Below are 12074 nucleotides of genomic sequence, written 5' to 3' on the forward strand. Positions count from 1 at the left end.
GTGGGGGTGCTGGAACCTATCCCAGATGACTCCAGGCCAGAGGCAGGGGACACCCTGAATCGGCGGCTAGCCGATCGCAGGGCACAAGGAGATGGCCAACCATGCACACTCACACCCATACCCAGGGGAAATTTAGCGTCCAATCAGCCTACCATGAATGTTTTTGGAATGTGGGAGGAAACTGGAGTACCTGGAGGAAACCCACGCAGGAGAACATGCAAACTCCACACAGGTGGACGTGACCTGGATTTGAACCCAGGACCCCAAAGCTGTGAGGCCGACGCGCTAACCACTCGTACCACCGGGCCGGGGCTTCAAAATCACAGACAACATGGAAAACAAAATGTAAACATTAATTCATTTATTCATTTTTTTAACCGCTTTAGCCTCACTAGGGTCGCGGGGGGTACTCGAGCCTCTCCCCACTGACTTCGGGCCAGAGGTGGGAGACATCATGAATCGGTGGCCAGCCAATTGCAGGGCACAAGGCAACGGACAACCATTCACTCTCATAATCATACCTAAGGGCAATTTAGAGTGTCCCATCAGCCTACCATGCATGTCTTTGGGATGTGGGAGGAAACCCACGCAGGCCCGGGGAGAACATGCAAACTCCACACAGGTGGACTGGCCTGCAATTGAACCAAGTATCCCAGAGCTGTGAGGCCGAAGTGCTTACCACTCAAGCCTCCGGGGGGTCCAAAACATAAACGTATCAAAGCAATTTTAACCAATTTTCCAATTATGGTAGGATTGGATTGGATAACTTTATTCATCCCGTATTCGGGAAATTTTATTGTCACAATAGCAAGAGGGTGAGAATGCAGATACAGGAAAGGCATAGTTACAAGTTAGACAATACAGTCGCAAAAAAATTCAATATAACTGTATTCATTCATGCATTCATTTTCCAAACCGCTTATCCTCACAAGGGTCGTGGAGCATGCTAGAGCCTATCCCAGCTGACTTCGAGCACAAGGTGGACACCCTGAATTGGTGGCCACCCAATCGCAGGGCACAAGGAGAGGGACAACCATTCAAGCTCACACTCATACCTAGGGGCAATTTCAAGTTTTCAGCCATCCTACCCTCCATGTTTTTAGAATGTGGGAGTAAACCGGAGTATCCAAGAAAACCCACGCAAGCCTGGGGAGAACTTGCAAACTCCACACAGTGAGGACCCACCTAGGATCGAACCCTCGACCCCAGAACTGTGAGACCAACGCGCTAACCACTCAACTGCCCGGCAGCTCAGTAAGTGTAGAGGTATAAAATTATCGTCTAACTCAAAGACAGAGCTATGTGAACAGGTAGCTCAAAATTTCCATTTTTTCGGCATTTGAATTTCACACCTGATGGGTGGTCGGACACTCTTTGACATCAGTTATTTGAGATTAAAGTTATATGTTCCATAATATATATACAAGCCAAAGTCCAAATCCTAGCTTGTAAAGCCAGGTAATTGGAATAAATGTCAAGTTTAGGTTTCGATTCCATTGCGCTCCCACATAAGACCTGGTGAAAATGCAAGGCTGTGTGACATCAGCGGGGCAGCCGAGGATGGTGGGTTGTTTAGTGGGCACACACTCAGGAAAAGGGGGGAAAAAGACATTACAGCAATCATTGTTCAGCAGCCGAGGCAGGTCTGGGAAGTCATGAATGGTAAGTGGGCAGCAGAGCAAGAGAATGTGCTCACTGTTGCCTAGACTGAATGTCAAGCCTGAGCAAATACATTAGCTACAAAGTTGAATCAGATCTGTTACCATAGCCTGACGGTTTGATGGCATGCCAACCATCTTTACCACCCCTTTAAAGACATGGCATTTAGGTACTTCAAGTTATATTTACAAGGTCAAAGTCGCCTGTAAATGGTAGGGTATGTAACCAAAAAAAGAACTATTTAGTGGCTGGACTAACGCAGAAAGTTGGTTTTGCATACCTTTTGGTCTAGTGTGAATATAAACAAAAAAATTCTGGTGCAGATCAAACAGCTAGTCTGAGACTTTGCCAAAGAGATGATTTTGATTCGCAACCTCACCATGGTGCGAACCAGTGTTGAATTCACACATTATGGTGTTGAATGCAGAGCATCACAGATCTGAAATTTTTTACTTCTGTATTTTACTGTGTTACCGCAACAAGACCCTTTGCCCAATAACTGAATGATGATGTGTGGGTTTGTTGTTTCTCGAGACTTCGATAATTACCGTATTTTCACATCTACGCACTTAAAAGTCTAAAATGTTCTCTAAAATGGTCGATGCACCCAATCGGTCGGTGTGCCTTGTCTGTGAACTAAATTCAATTTTTGTATGGCCCTGACCACTTAAGTGACTGGTTTTATTTCTTGCCGGCATGCTACTTATTGCGATCAACCCAGCGGATGTTCACCCTGAAAATAGCCTCCCCGCACCTTCCAAGCATTACGGTAAATCCATTCAAAACATCCCAGGGGAGTGGCAAGGCATTTGACTTCAGTGTGCTCGCAGCTCTTTTAACCCTCAAAAACACTCTCAATACTCAAAGAAACAGCATATTAGAACTATACAGAGGAAATGCCTGACGTGAATGACAACAGAATGCGGTTGTGAACTCTTGGAAAATGTACTGAAACCATGGATCGAACACAATTTATCAGCTTTGCTAATGGCTCGGGTGTGATGAATGCCGGATGGCCAACATAGTAGTTCGGGCAGGCAGCGTCGCACGAGTTACGAGTCACAAAATAACAGTGAGGAGAATCAAAGGCGTGGGAGTGATGCATGTTGCGAGTTACAATGGATTGTGGATGACTAGGCTCAAGTGTAGGCCAGCACTGTTGTTCGAGCTTTCGCCAAAGCTAGAATCAAGTTCCTGGAATACACATCTCTGACTGACAGTGGAGCCTAGCATGTTGAATGCCGAACTCTTTATATTAGAGTGTACCTTTTACCTCAATAAAGCATCATCAAACTTAGTTTTACTTTCTTTAAAAAAAAAACACTAGCAGCTAGCCTAACATACACTAGCGGCTAGCATAACATATGCTAGCCTAGTGTCATGGTAGCGCCTTTTCAAACGAGGCGCCCTATGTATTGACAAAAAACAGGAAATATACCCGCAACTGAGACTGTGCCCTTTTAGACGGTTCGTTTTATAGGTGTAAATATACGGTACAATGTTAAATGGAACCCGCACCAAAAAGGCTCCAATGTATTTTGCTCCTTACCAAAGAAAGTGGGTTATGGACTTTCTTGATGTTAGTATACGTTTAGATCAGTGGTTCTTAACCTGGGTTCGATTGAACCTTAGGAGTTCGGTGAGTCGGTCTTAGGGGTTCGGTGGAGCCTCTGCCGCGGCGGTAAGGATACATCGACTAATCACGTCTATTCACGATAACATGCCTCGCTTGACCAACACTGGCTGCAGGTAATCACGTGATATTTGCTTGGCCAATCAGTGCTGCGAGGAATTTTTATATAATTTGAATTTGAAAAAGAACATATTTCATTTTTCACTAAAGTAGGGTTCGGTGAATCCGCATATGAAACTGGTGGGGTTCAGTAGCTCTAACATAGGCTAGGAAGGCTAGCCCTGAGATTTCAATCCAAAAATCCAGAACCACTATGGAGAAGTAGTGACAACTTGTACACTGCGGTGCCTTCTGTCAACTATGAGCTAAAATCTAGTTTTCAAGTGTACGTTTATCAGCAAGTCGTTGTAAAAGAGGGTCTTGTAGATTCAGGTACTTCATATGGCTATACAGAGACACCTCACTACTTCGGTTATCGCTGCTTCACTACATCGCAGACTTTTTTTCTGGGGATTTTTTTTTATTTCTTACTTTTTTTTTAGTCATTCCTTCATTCATCTTCCATATCGCTCATCCTTGAAAGGGTTGCAAGGTTTGCTGGAGCCTAACCTGGCTGTCTTCGAGCAATGGGCAGACTACACCCTACACTGGTCGCCAGTCAGTCGTAGGGCACATAGAGAGACAAACGACCATCCATACTCCCAATCATACCGCCGCCTGCAGGAATTGAACCCGCATCTGCCCGCAACCAAGTCAGGTGAGTGAACCTCTACACCACGAGGCAGCTTATTTTTTTAATAAAAATGTGAAAATCCACGCTGAAACTCGCATGTGAAAGCAACTCCCCTGTCTTCCGCTTGCTACTAGGACTCAAAACTGAAGAAAAAAAATAATTGAACATTTTTTTTAAGTTTATACAAATGTAGAAATCCACGCTGAAACCAGAAGCCACTCTTGTTACCAGGACTCATATATTACTTTATATGCTAAAATAACAAAATATCCACTTTTTTCCTTCAATTAATTCAAGTGGAATGCAATCTTGATTGACAAAACAAATTTGGTTTATGTAAGTGGATATTTTCAAATCCAATCTAGGCGTTTTTCATAAGTGGATTTAAATGCCCACATTAAAATCAGTTGCTTAGCAATGAGTGAGATAGTGAAGGCTCTTATTCTCGTCATACTTTTACTTTTCGATGTCTTAACAATAATATGACTACTTTGATTGTTCAATAGTTTTTAAATAAATCCTTGGATAGCTAAATCACAGGGCTCCACATTAAAAATGCTATGCTGCTGCCTTGTGCAACATGTGAGTCACTTTAATCATCGCATTGTTGATAATGTTTTATTTTTGCTTTCAATGCGTGAGGAAAAGTTTTGGGGGTGCTACATAAAACGGTTGTACGAACAGTCACACAAAAAGATTGATTACGACCTAAAAAATATCTACAATAATGAGCAAAGCAAAAAGATAATTATTGCACCATCAAAATATCTATTTCTCGTTTTCCATTTTGTAATCGGACATCTTGCAAATGCAAAATATAATAGCATGTTCTTCATGCTCTTGGAAAAACCTGAGAACTCAAGAATTGGGCTGGAAAAAGAGTACCTGGTCTATTTTGTATATCTGCACATAAATATAACTTGTTTTAATTTCCTATAACAGGACAACATTTGCGATTCAGCAGCCCCAGTGTTTGATGCCACTTTTTCATGTATGTTGATGCTATTTAAAAAAAAAAGATTCTGAACGCCCCTAGGACACGGGTGGGCAAGCTATACCACAACGGGCCGCCGTGGGTGCAGGTTTTCATTCCAACCCCTAAAGAGGACACCTTTTCACCAATCTGGTGTCCTGCAAGTGCAATCAGTGGATTGCAGTCAGGTGCTTTTTGTTTTCTGGAGAAATCTCATTGGTCAGTGTCTGTGCTGGATCGGTTGGAACAAAAACCTGCACCCACAGCGGGCCTTGAGGACTAGTTTGCCCACTCCTGCTCTAGGACCTAGAGCAGGGGTGGGCAAACTATTCCACAAAGGACCGCAGTGGGTGTTATATTAAACGGCAACATACGGTAGCACCAGTCTTCACAGACATTTTCAACCTTTCACTAGAACAGGCCTCCGTTCGAGCCTGTCTAAAATTGGCCACCACCATTCCAGTACAAAAGCAGTCATCCGCTAAGAATCTGGGCGACTCCACCCAATAGCTCTCACACCAATCATAACTAAGTGCTTTGAAAAACTGTTACTGAAACACATCAAAGCCTGTCTTTCCCTCATCCACAACCACATCAGTTTGCATATCAGGCGAATAGATCCCCGAAGATGCAATAACCACCGCCATCTGCACTGCACTGAGCCACCTTGAGAAAAGAGGGAGCTTTGCCAGAATGCTTTTCATCGACTACAGCTCAGCCTTTAACACCATAAGTCCGGACATTCGTATCCCCAAGTTGGCCAACCTGGGGATCCCACCTTCAAAATGCTCATAGATTAAGGACTTTCTGGTCTACCGCCCCCAGCACGTGAAACTGGGTCGCCACCTCTCATCTGTCCGAACCCTCAGCACCGGCTGGTCCCAAGGCTGTGTGGTGAGTCCATTACTCTCCTTACTCTACACACACAGACTGCAGACACAAACACCCTGAGAAGATCATTGTGAAATTTGCGGGCGATAGAACGGTGGTGGGGATAATCACAGGGGAGAATGAGCGCTGAACCTTTCCAAAACTAGAGAACTCATCATGGACTTCCGCGGGAACAAGGCTCCTCCGTCCTCCCTCAACGGTGAATGTGTGGAGCGAGTCTAGACATTCAAATTCCTAGGGGTCGACATCTCTGCTGATCTCACTTGGGCGGCAAACACCACATCACTTGTCAAAAAGGCGCAGCAGAGGCTATATTTCCTGAGAGCACTCAGGAAGGAACAACTAAACATCAACCTTCTGGTGACCACTACCGGTCTGCCACTGAGAGCATGCTGACCTACGCTGTGTCATTGTGGCACTCAAGCTGCACAGAAGCCCACAGGAAAAGACTGCAGAGGGTGATCAACACAGCCCAAAATACCATCCTGCCCCCTACCTACCCTGTCCAGCATCTACAAATCCTGGTGCCTTAGAAGAGCAGAAAGCATCATAAAAGACAATACGTATCCCGTTCCCCTGGTTCAACCTGCTGCCCTCTGGAAAGCGCTACAGACCCTTAACAGCCAAGACAAACAAACTCGAGGACATACTTAATTCAAGTTCTGCACCTAGGACCTTATCTAGTGGTTATGATGTTTAAGTACTAAAACGGGACATTATTCAGTACAATGCAGGGTGCATGCAGGAGAGAGAGAGAGAGAGAGAGAGAGAGAGGAAGAGAGAGAGACAGAGAGAGGAAGAGAGAGAGACAGAGAGAGAGAGAGACAGAGAGAGACAGAGAGAGACAGAGAGAGAGAGAGAGAGAGAGAGAGAGAGAGAGAGAGAGAGAGAGAGGCAGGAGACACCTTGAATTGGTGGCCAGCCAATCGCAGGGCACGAAGAGACAAAGAACCATCGATGTTCACACTCATACCTAGGAAAAACTCAGTGTCCAATCAGCCTACAATGCATATGTTTGGAAGGAGGGAGGAAACCCGGGAAGAACATGCAAACTCCACACAGGTGGAGTGACCTGGATTTGAATACAGGACCAAGGCCAACGCGCTAACGACTCATCCGCCGGGCTGCCCCCACGTATTTATCTATTACTATTTATTGATTATTTATTTATTATTACCATATATTGATTATCAATGTGTTTGTTTGTTGCTGAGTCCATTGACTCAGCGAGTAGTGCGCTCTCAACAACTTGGCGCTGAACGTCTCCAAAACCATGGAACTCATCCTGGACTTCAGAAGGAACAAGGACACTCCGCTCTGCAGATCTCACTTGGACTATTTATTGATTTATTATTGATTATTTATTTGTCTGTTTGTTGTTGTTATATGTGCGCTACACGGTGAAAGCTTTAAATGTCATACTTGTATAATGACAATAAAATCATTTAATTCAATCAATTCAATTCCTACAAGTGTAATCCGTGAATTGCAGTCAGGTTCTTCTTGTTTTCTGCAGAAATTTCATTGGTTAAACTGTCTGTGCTGGATCGGTTGGAACAAAAACCTGCACCCACAGTGGCCCTCGAGGACCGGTTTGCCCACCCCTGACCTAGAGTCTAGCTAGAGCCTATAACACTTTTTGTTGTGCAGTAATCCCACAAACATCTACTCCCCTGTCTTCTGTTTGCCACTAAGAAAAAGACTCAGCACTGAAGAAAAAAAATGGCGGGCAGCGGTTGGTGGCCATCATTTTTATCTGAAAATAGAGCTTTCTGAGGGGCCGGGAGCGATTTTTTGTTATTTTTTTAAAATACTACCCCATTGCATTCTTACGCTGTGGCGCTCATTCCAAAATAAAACTTGCTTGATAAATTGGACGGTAGAGAGCATTGGCGAAGGGGGATTTTTTTTAGAAATGCGAGCCCCGGGTGACGTCACGGTGGATGCTACGGTGCAAGTTTAATTTCCCGGCCAGCCCTACCAGCGTCGTCGGCCAGGGCTTCAGCAGCCCGTGACCGCAGCGTCGGCCGGAGCTCTACCCGCGGCATCAGCCGGGGCTTTGTTGGGCCGGGCCCGTGGCATCGGCCGGCGCTTCGCTGGCCCCCACCCGCGCCATTGGCTGGGGCTTTGTCGGGCTGTGCCCATGACATCGGCCGGCGCTTCGACGGCCCCTGCCCACAGCGTCGGCCGGGGATTTGGCGGCCTGTACATGCGGCGTCAGGCAGAGTTTCAGCGGCCCCTACCAGCGGCCTTGGTCGGGGCTTTGGTGACCCGAACCCGCGGCGTTGGCTGGTTATCCGACGGCGAGCGAGGTGTGCCTGGGAACAGGCAGCGGCAAGTTTTTTGGAAGAGGATGCCGGACATTTTTATTCATAAATGAACTGAAAATGCCAGGCTTCACACAGATGTGTGGGGATTCTAGCTGGCTTCATGGAAAAGCCAACCTTAATCAACAAGTTCGATGGTTTAAAAAACAAGAACAAAGCCCATTTTGACAGATTCATTTATTACGAGACAATGCTGCTTTTTAATTCATTTTGTTTCCTGACATCTTTAGTCAGGCGAGTACAGTAATCCCTCGAATAACGCAGACAATGGAACAAAGAACAAAGGACTTGGACTAAAATTTACCTGTTTTTTTAGATTTATATGAAGCGTAGAGGAACTATCTTCACTGTGAGGACAGAATTTAAAGTAGTTCCATTTTTAAAAATTCATCTTCCATACCGCCCATCCTCGAAAGGGTTGCGGGGGTTGCCGGAGCCTAACCCAGCTGTCTTCACAAGAAAGGCAGACTACACCCTAGACTCGTCGCCAGTCAGTCGTAGGGCACACACTGAGACAAACGACCATCTGCACTCCCGATCATACAACCAGCAAGAATTGAGCCCGCGCCTGCCCACACCGAAGTCAGTCGAGTGAAATTTAAAATTTAAATATATACATTATATTTAGATATTAATACATGACAGTATTTTGATATGCTTATAACTGTAATATCTTATAAATATACAGTTTTCGAACTTTGAATAGTTTTTCATTGTACTTGTGTACTTGTAATTCTTTATGGGCGCGAAAACATGTATTGTGGTAGTTATGTTGGGGGTGATCCTATATCCCGTTTTTTCGTTTGTCGCGGGCATGTCTGGTCTACATTAACGGCGATATTCGAGGGATTTGTGCATTCATGATTCCTTTAATTGCAAGGTGAAGTCAAGGCAGACTAAGTCGGGAAGGTCCCTCTGGAAGGCCCAAGGACCAAATGCACTGCTCGCATGTATCAAAAGAAAGGGCACTAATGAGTCCAATTGATTTTATTATGTTACCATGATCTCCCGCGGGTCACCCGCCCGCCGTGTTGCTACACGTCTTTGTTTCACAGAGAGCACATTATCATGACTGCAGTCACTCCAATTCTGTGAGTTATGTGAAGTGACACTCATTTTGTTTCTCCATCACTCATCTGTCAGTCCTTCCCGTCCCTCCGGGCACATGTTTCGTATGCGTCACCACAGCTAAAAAAATTCACAATAAATGTGCTGGAATGTTGTTTTTATAGGATACAAAAAAACTGCTTTGTTGTCAGCCAGTCACACGTTTAGACAGCATGGATGGCTACTGATAGTGGTCAGTGGGGCTTCTGAAGTCAAAAGCATGGTGTGTTGGCTCTCCCTTTGCGACATCCGGGAGGGGCTAAGAGTAGAGCTATTACTCCTCCACATCGAGACAATCCAGAAGAGGCAAATCGGGCATCTGATTAGGATGGGGAATATACAGTAATACCTTGGCATACGAGTGCCCTGACATATGAGGAATTTGAGATACGAGTAAAATTCCGAGGAAATATTGACCTTGAGATACGAGACAAATTTTGAGATACAACAATTTGAGACAGCCAGGTGGCCAGGTCGCAAGAGGCTGCTTATGATTTTAGCGCACTAAAATGTCTCGCAGCATCTCCCTCGTGCAAAGATCTCTACGAGCACTGGGCGGAGCATGCCATTTATTTGTTTGTTTTTTTGCTTTAGTCAGTGCAGAATTAAGGGAAACACAATGGATCCTAAGCTATGATGAAATATCGAAAAAACATGAGTAGTGTACTTGTCACTGAGCTGGCTCGCCAATACGTTTGGGGAAGCAGAAAGTTTGCCTCGAAAGCCGCGGTGGAATACATGAAACTCTTTGCCTTGGTAATTTCACAAGAAGGTTTAAATTTAGTGTAACGTAAGATTAAAACTTCTTTAAGTGTGTGTGTATAGGAATCTAAGTTCATTTACCGTATTTTCACGCCTATAAGGCGCGCATAAAAGTAAAAAAAATCAAAAAAATTCTCCAAAATAGACAGCGCACCTTATAATGCAGAGCGCCCTTTGTGAGCGTCGAGCGCCACCAAGCGGCGCCAAGCGGGAGCGCTCGCGGGGGCGCCGAGCGGCTGGCGATAGCGCTGGCTACCGGAAGCAGCTTATTTCCGGGTTCCGGTGCGCAGTGACTGCTGGGAAATATAGTTCTTCCTCGCTACACCCACATGCTAAAAACATGTTTTAAAAAGGCAACGGAAGCAAAACTGAGTTCGGTTGTACTTTATTTAGACATTTTACAATTTACTCAAGTCATCATCACCTTCAAATCCCTCAAACTCCTCATCTTCTGTGTCAGAATTAAACAATTGCCCGAACGAGCCTTCCAAATAGCCGGGTCCCCCCCTCTCTTCATTTTCAGAGTCACCGTAATTTCCATGTGGCTCCTTAGAAATTATGCCGGCTTTGGCAAAAGCTCGAACAACCGTGCAAGCAGACACGTTCGCCCAGGCGGCAACGGTCCATTGACAAATCGTAGCGTAAGAAGCCCTGCGCTTCCTGCCACTTTTCGTGAAGCTGTGTTCGCCAGCGATCATCAACTGCTCCCACGCCGCTCGTAACTTTGATTTGAAAGCCTGGTTGATGCCGATGTCCAGTGGCTGTAATTATTTGGTCAAGCCTCCGGGAACTCTGAGTATACGTCACGTAAGCACGCATGGAGTCGGAAATCAAAACAGACGGCAAGCCGTCATATACGTCACGAGCGCCGCCGAGACTGGTTACGTGACGTATACTCAGACTTCCCGGAGGCTTGACCAAGTTGATGATCGCTGGCGAACACAGCTTCACGAAAAGTGGCAGGCAGCGCCGGGCTTCTTACGCTACGATTTGTCAATGGATCGTTGCCGCCTGGGCGAACGTGTCTGCTTGCACGGTTGTTCGAGCTTTTGCCAAAGCCGGCATAATTTCTAAGGAGCCACATGGAAATTACGGTGACTCTGAAAATGAAGAGAGGGGGGGACCCGGCTATTTGGAAGGCTCGTTCCTTTTTAAAGCGTGTTTTTAGCATGTGGGTGTAGCGAGGAAGAACTATATTTCCCAGCAGTCACTGCGCACCGGAACCCGGAAATAAGCTGCTTCTGGTAGCCAGCGCTATTGCGTTTCAATCTTAATCCATATGAAATATATAATATATATGCGTCTAATGAAATGGTGCGTGCTTTGTGTGTCTAAAATACAGAAATAGCACTCGTTACTGACACTGCAGCGTAAGAAACGATGCGCCAAATAGGCATGAAAATACGGTATATATATATGTAGTCAACACTTTCCAATAATGTCAAGGTAAAGTGTGGCCACTTCATGGTGTAGTGGTTATGTTACCTGCCTGCCATGTGGGCAGACAGGGTTCAAATCCCAGTTGGTAATCATTTTTCCCTTAAATAAAAACAACCGTGTGTAGTCAAGACTTTCCAAAAATGACGAAGTTAAGTGTGGCTACTTCATGGTGCAGAGGATTGTTCGAAATAGCACTCGTTACTGACACTGCGGCGTAAGAAACGATGCGCCAAATAGGCGTGAAAATACGGTATGTTAAATATAAAGTTTATGTTATGTTATGAGCGCATCCGTCAGGTCTCTTTCTCTTTCTCTATCTCGCTCTCCCATCCGCGAATTCCCCGTTGTATTGAATAATGGCTCATTTTAGTATTAAACATCATAACCACTAGTTATTTGTTACTCTGTTAGTAGATGGTGAATAAAAATATGTTTTTCCATTGTAATATCCTGCTTTTGGGTGTTTTTTAGAGGGTTGAAACGAATTAATTTGTATTTAGTTCATTTCTGTGGGAAACGTTGATTTGAGATACAAGTAAATCGACATAC

At 45.0% G+C, this 12074-nt stretch overlaps 1 protein-coding gene and 1 long non-coding RNA gene across 6 annotated transcripts in view; one reads left to right on the plus strand and one right to left on the minus strand.

The window, feature by feature from the left end:
- Positions 1-12074, minus strand: part of sgcd (sarcoglycan, delta (dystrophin-associated glycoprotein)) — a 250164-nt gene that overhangs the window by 136862 nt on the left and 101228 nt on the right. The gene's annotated exons all lie outside the window — the stretch shown is intronic.
- LOC144068304 (uncharacterized) overlaps positions 2459-12074 on the plus strand; it is a 35894-nt gene continuing 26278 nt past the window's right edge. For all 3 annotated transcript variants that reach the window (XR_013298148.1, XR_013298147.1, XR_013298146.1), the window contains exons 1-2: positions 2459-2604; positions 3876-4049. This is a non-coding gene — a long non-coding RNA (uncharacterized LOC144068304). The remainder of the gene's footprint in view (positions 2605-3875; positions 4050-12074) is intronic.

This window comes from Stigmatopora argus, chromosome 22 (genome assembly GCF_051989625.1).
Source record: "Stigmatopora argus isolate UIUO_Sarg chromosome 22, RoL_Sarg_1.0, whole genome shotgun sequence".
NCBI lineage: Eukaryota > Metazoa > Chordata > Actinopteri > Syngnathiformes > Syngnathidae > Stigmatopora > Stigmatopora argus.